Genomic DNA, 7,022 nt, shown 5'->3' with positions numbered 1-7,022 from the left:
TTAATCAATTTCCTTCTATTTTTGGTACCACCATGTCCTACGATATCACTCCAATGTTTTAATATACAGCCCAAGGGCGATTTTTCACAGGGCTTACTCCTTCCATTTCCCATTTTACAATTTTAATTACTTTGTTTTTCTCCGGCCGCCTTAGCCACCCAAGGTCGGAAACGCGGATAGAGCTCCTTACTCGTATTGCACTCGAACGCGTGTCTCAAGCACTCTTGCACTCACACTCAGTCAAAATAATTAAGCTATACACGGAAAATCAAAATGCGCATCTCAATCACACCATTCACACTCTCCAGGCAGCCCTCAGTCACACAAGCAATATGTTATATGGTACCGTGCACTTATGTACAACTTTTAGGAACACTGACAGTTCACAAAGTATGCATTTCAATGAACAATTGCCAAAAAAACAAACAACAAACAAAAAAACACATTTTTCCTGATCTTAAGCAGAGTGTTAAGTTTTCCGCTATTTGCCACGAATTACCAGAATATTAATATTTTTCAACATACATTTCATAACTCCAAGTTTTGAACATGTAACAAGACAACACACAGAACAAACAAGACACAGAGCGCTATTTCAGTTGTTATATTCTAGGAGTTCCCCAATTCTTAAGACAACCCAATGGAAGTTTTCAGCTTCCCCCTTTTTTCCTACGCAAAAGTTTCCCTTTTACTTTTGCTAAGAGGTCCCTCTTGTTCCTGTGAGATTCCGCCTTATTCCGTCCCGCCCCCCGCTTTCCGTCACGAGGCCTCCGGGCTTTTAGGAATGGCAGTAACCTCGGGTTTGCTCGATCTGCCCTCAAGATCGCTAGCGGCCACCCCTTGGTCAGCAAACCCCCTCCCAAGGTACCTTTCCTCCTGGGGACTACGCTGCGCGCCGGACGTCTCCGTGCGTCTCACCAGCCGCCCCGTTACTAAACATACCGTTTTATCTGCGGATCCAGGGGTTTCTCTTCTGCTCCCGGGTGAACAGTTGAGAAGAGGAGGCTCCTCCAAGGAAATCTCCCGGGGCGCGCCTAGGAGCGTCCGCTCCGCAGCTGGTCCCTCAGCCGAGCAGAAATCCTCCTGGCTGGCTCGCCAAAACTGACGTGCGGAATTAGACTCTATAACTCGAAAGTTATAAAGTAGGTATGTTTATTGCGCGCAGATGCACGGGGGATCGCTCCTCCACAAGCGTGCATGCCCGAAGTGACGAACCATCCCACATTTATACAATGAAACAAATGAATATTCAATTAGCGCCTATACATATTCGTTACCTAAACCCCGCTTTGTATGTTAATTAGCTTATCAGTCCGTTTCCTGGAATGTGGTGGTCCTGCAGGTTTGTAGGTGATTCATGTTCTTGTGACCATCTGATCTTCTTCAGCAAGGAAAGGTGATTCATGTCCTTGTGACCATCCAATCTTCTTAGCACTCCCTCCCTCTAGATAGCATTGGAATGTCTCTCATCTTCTCTCATTCTCTTTTAAATAGCCCCTTTTGTTAGAGAAAGAAGGGCAGGCGTCTCCCCGTCTCCCCTTTGTTAGAGGAAGAGGGGCAGGCGTCTCCTCAAAAACTGTAGTTGTCTCCTCAGAGCTGTGTGCCTATGTGACCAGACACCGCACCCATGACTAGTCACCATACCCACATTTCTGAGTAGACATATACAATCACAGTCGGTGTTAAGCGTCCCCATTTCACACTATTTCTCCATATCAATAGTATTTGTGTTTGTGTCACTTTTCTAATTATTCAGATTTTCTCTGGAAAGGAGGAGACCAGCATTTCAGACATAGAGCCCAGGGCAAAGAAAAGAACAAACCAAAATCCAAGGTCCATTCTCAACTGCCCCCTCAGGTTTTCTTTTTATGTTAGTGAAAAGTTGTAATTATTAATAATTTTGTAAAGTGTCTAGTTCCAGTGAAAGCTTGACTCACATGTGCTTCTCATAACAAAATAATGGTTTACCTTTTTTTCATAGTTGAGAAGCATGTAACCTTCCAAAACCTTTCTTAAAAGTACTTCCTTGCCTGGCTTTGAGTCTTGTTTTCAGAGTTGTAAGTAAAAAAATGCAGTGTTTAATTTTGGTGTGAAATACCACTACTTTACATTTAGATACTGCAAAAAAAAAAAAAAATTGTTAGGGCATGAACATTATTCTTATCAGGGAGACTGCTTTATGAAGTTCGGCAAACCAAAACGAATGCATATGAGCCAGTGGGTGGTGTATTTGTGTGGATGCCCAGTGCTATGCTTGCTTGATTTTATGTCTGAATTGCTACTGAAATAAATATGTTGTAGCATAAAATGTTGAATGAACGCCGAGGTTATGTTTTGAAAACATATGTTTTGAATCAAATTCAGGATGGGTATAAGATGCACGGGGGATCGCTCCTCCACAAGCGTGCATACCCAAAGTGACGAACCATCCCACATTTATACAATGAAACAAATGAATATTCAATTAACGCCTATACATATTCGTTACCTAAACCCCGCTTCGTATGTTAATTAGCTTATCAGTCCGTCTCTTGGAATGTGGTGGTCTTGCAGGTTTGTAGGTGATTCATGTTCTTGTGACCATCCGATCTTCTTCAGCAAGGAAAGGTGATTCATGTCCTTGTGACCATCCAATCTTCTTCAGCAAGGAGACTTAGCACTCCCTCCCTCTAGATAGCATTGGAATATCTCTCATCTTCTCTCATTCTTTTTTTAATAGCCCCTTTGTTAGAGAAAGAAGGGCAGGCGTCTCCCCGTCTCTCCTTTGTTAGAGGAAGAAGGGCAGGCGTCTCCTCAAAAACTGTAGTTGTCTCCTCAAAGCTGTGTGCCTATGTGACCAGACAGCGCACCCATGACCAGTCATCATACCCACATTCCTTGAGCAGACATATACAATCACAGTCGGTGTCCATTGTCCCCATTTCACACTATTTCTCCATATCACAGCCTTGCTGACCAAGGGATATTGTTTTTATCTGAACTGGGCAAGCCTCCCCCTTACCATTTTTACTGTAACAGGTAAAGCATTTTTCACCTTTTATTTTCAGATACACCTGGTTAAAAATTTATTTTACTTCAGGGAGGTCCTCTTTTCCTCTTTTCTGTTGAATTAGAGATAAGCTTAGTATTTCAATTACTTGATCATTTTAAACTTTTGGCTTCATTTCTCCTTTTTTAAATGTCTAGATATTCTAATAAATCTCATCCCAACGAAGATTTCGGTGAATTTGGCATTCTTATTTGTTTTCTTAGTTTATACTTGTTATAAATTGAGACCACAACGGATCATAATCCAATTAAAATTTTATTAATTATAGCAAGTAGAATATGAGCAAAACAGCGCTGGACGACAGGGGAGTCTGCGTTTCACCAACTGCCATACTGAGCAGTTCAAACAGTCCCTTTTTATACATCTTTACTTCCATGTTCATGAGGTAGTGGAGTCATGCTTTTGTTGTTAGGGGGGTCGTTTTCTGCCTCCTGCTGGTCTTCCTCCTTTGTCTCATTGCCCTGTTTCTGTCGGTTCCTGGACACCTGGTGGCATCCTGGACACCTGGCGGTGATCTTATCTTTTCACAAGTGGCATCCTGCACACCTGGCGGTGATCGCATCTTTTCACAAGCGGCATCCTGGACACCTGGCGGTTATCTTATCTTTTGTTGTCTAATCTTTACATTTACATATGGGCTTAACATAAATTTAAATAAACAATACCCTAGTCCATAGTTTCTCACAATCCCCCCTTTTTCTTTTTATCCTATTATTGTTTATTATACACTGCTTTCATTCTCAGCACTGCGAACAAACCTTTTTCCACAATCCCAACATTTATCATAACACTCACAAGGTAATACCTCACAATTACAATAGGCATAGTTTTCACGTGGCATAACGCATTCACAACAATCTTCATCCTCATTAATAGATACACTCTTATATTTTCCCTAGACCTCGTAGTTAAAATAAGCAATTTAGCTAAGTCAAACCGTTCTCTAATAAAGTGTAAAATATAGCGTAATATACAAGGCCCAAATATAAGTCCCAGAATCAGCATAATAAGTGGTCCTGCTAAAGCAGACAACAAAGTGGTTAGCCAAGGTGAGATATTAAACCAGTTTTCATACCATGACCTGCCCGCCTCACGATCTTTCTTACGTTGATCTAACCTTTTCCGGAGTTCAGACATGGTGTCCTGGACTAATCCCGTATGGTCAGCAAAAGAACAACATTCTTCATTGAGAGCTACACATAACCCTCCTTCCTTTAAGAACAATAGATCTAATCCTCTTCTATTTTGCAACACTACTTCTGATAGAGACTTTACTGAAGTGGCTAAATTTTGGATAGATTGTTCTATTTTTGCTAAATCCCCATCTACAGCCATCTGCAAACTTTGTAATTCTTGACCTTTTACTAGGGAGGCTATGCCTGTACCTGCTCCAACTCCGCCCGCTATCAGCAGTGTAGCTAGGGTTACCACTGTAATTGGCTCTCGTTTTTGTCTATTCAGGACTCCTTCAAAGTGGCGTAACACCTCCTCAGAGGTGTGATAGATCAGACGAGGAACAATAATCACCTGTACACAAAACTGAGATTGATTAAACACAACACGTTTAGGGATAGGCAAGGCGTTACTCCGATGTCTGAACAAACCCATTTAGCTCCTGGTGTCGGGATAGCCCATTTGTCATTTTGATTCTTGTGTTTCTCTATATTGGTATTAGTGACTGTTCGGTTGCACAAAGGCTGATACTTTTCAGGCACTGTACCTATACATTTTCCTTGACCTGTCACTAATTGAATAGTAATTCCTTGCGTATGGTTCCTCTGGTCATCCCATGGGCATTCTTGTGGGTTTGAACCATTAGACCATTGAATCCTACCTGGTTTTCCAATTGCCTCAAAATATGGTGGTTTAATATTATAACATAACCAGCATTCCTTAGTTAAATTTGGTTTGCTTTCATTAAGGGCACGATAAGAGGCTTGCATGAGATTCCATAAGGGGTCTTTAGATTCTGACAACTCTAGATCCCTGGATAAGGAGAATTCAGTCACAGTGTCATTAGTTTTTTGTTTTGTTTTTTTTTTTTTTTGAAAGGGAGTCTGGAGAAGGGGTTACGATAATTATGGGGGCAACCTTTTCTTCAGATGAAGTGGGTGGATTCAGAACCAGATTTGGTCCTACTGGTAAAGGATCATGAGGTATCGGTTCTTTTTTGATAAGGAAATGTCCTCCCCTATCGGTTCCTGATTCCCAAAGTCTAGCCCCCCATGTTTTTCCTATCAACCAACCTGCATCTTCTGGGTGTGTCACATTAATGTAGATTTTGTCACATGTACCCTCATTCAAAAAACCTCCATTTGTTCCATGTTTCGGTGGGTCACATCCGAAAGGACCCCACCCTACCCATAAATACTTGTCTTGGTCAACCTCCCAATCTGAGGCTACTGTTTCACAACCCCAGTAGGCACAATAATAATGTCCTGGGTAATTACAGTATCCTTTCTCATGGTTCGAACTAGGGCAAAAATAAAATCCATGTTTGTTCAGGCAGGGTTTTACTGGTATGAGATCACACAGCGCACAGAGAAAACTAGGGGCTCCTGGTGTAACTTGAGTCTGAATGGTTACTTGTCCCTCCCACCTGATTAAGGTCCATTTAAAAGGTTCATGAGGGTTTCCATTTGCTTGGGTCATTATCAATAACAAAACTAACAGTATACCAGGAAAAAGGGTGTCTGTCAATTTTGCCAATTTGAGTATATTTTTACCAGTCCTGGGGAATTTCGGCCATTGCTGCTTTTGCATCCCATTGTTCTGGTTCTTTTCTCCGCAGTATGTTCCTCCTCTGCCTTGCCCGTCGACTCGGTTGCTTCGAGCCACGAGGTGTACCATCTTCTCGGCAGCAAGGGAATTCTTCAGGAGAACAGCTGCTTTAGGCTTTCTGCCTGTTTACATAGGCTTCCTATTTTGCAGCTTTAACTAATGGGGCAAAGCAAGACACGGTTAATACTTCCCTTTTGCACTTTATAGCCAAGATTTCAGCTACAAAGGGGACTGGTTCGGTGGAGTGGTAACAATAATATTGAGGGTTTATTCCTTTGGCAAAAATTTCCCACCACTCATGTGCTTCTCAAATAATTTCTTGTTTAGACTCTAATTGTTTTAATTTCTACTCAGTAAGAGTTCTTTGGATTTTCCAACACTGTGTGCAAACTCCTGTCGGAGGGTATCCGAATTCACAGTGTGTCCACCATTTATCCTGGCATACCTTACATTTAAAACAAGCAAATGGATAGCAATTGTAGTTCAAATTATTACACCCAATTCATATATCAAATATATTATTTGCATCAGCATATCTTCTATATTCAATATTGTGTGGTTGTATAAGTTTAGCAATTTCCTTCAACACACTTTGTACGCTTCCATATATAATAAATAATAAAAAAAATAATTATAGCAAATATAAACAGCAATACACACTTTATACCAAAAGGTAATGCAGCAAAATAATCAAATAAAGTCTCTATCATAACTTTATCTTCTCAATGTTATCTTGGTGTCACCTGGTGTACTGATTACTTTCCAGTGGGGTCTCGTCACTGGGCCTTTAATGCGACTGGCATGAGTCCATCCACGCTCAGCAGTTCGGACAGCCGTTTCTGTTGTAAGCAGAACAAGATAAGGTCCCTCCCTTTTGGGTTTTAGGGTTTCTTCCTTCCACACTTTAATCAATATCCAATCCCCAGGTTTAACATTGTGAATTTTTAAGTCCAACGGGGGTCGTTGCACAATCAGTCCGCGTTCCCAAAGCTTGTTACGATGTTCTGCTAATTGTAAAACATATTCATTTATCGCACGGTCTCGAATTAAAATATTTGTTTGTGGGCTTTCAATTCTATAGGGCATTCCATACACCATTTCAAATGCTGATATTCCCATATCCGCTCGGGGTCTAGTTCTGAGAATTAATAGTGCCATGGGTAGGCACTTAATCCATGATAATTTGGTCTCT

At 41.3% G+C, this 7,022-nt stretch overlaps 1 long non-coding RNA gene across 1 annotated transcript; it reads left to right on the top strand.

Moving 5' to 3' along the window:
* The first annotated feature begins 3,534 nt into the window (after positions 1-3,534).
* LOC308058154 lies at positions 3,535-6,106 on the top strand. The gene is made up of 2 exons (XR_013925689.1): positions 3,535-3,579; positions 3,623-6,106. It is a non-coding gene; the product is annotated as an uncharacterized lncRNA (long non-coding RNA).
* Positions 6,107-7,022: the final 916 nt, after the last annotated feature.

This window comes from Falco punctatus (assembly GCF_963210335.1).
Source record: "Falco punctatus genome assembly, contig: scaffold_25, whole genome shotgun sequence".
Lineage (NCBI taxonomy): Eukaryota > Metazoa > Chordata > Aves > Falconiformes > Falconidae > Falco > Falco punctatus.
The sequence above is the reverse complement of the archived record's forward strand: the minus strand, read 5'-3'. Positions and strand labels throughout refer to the sequence as shown.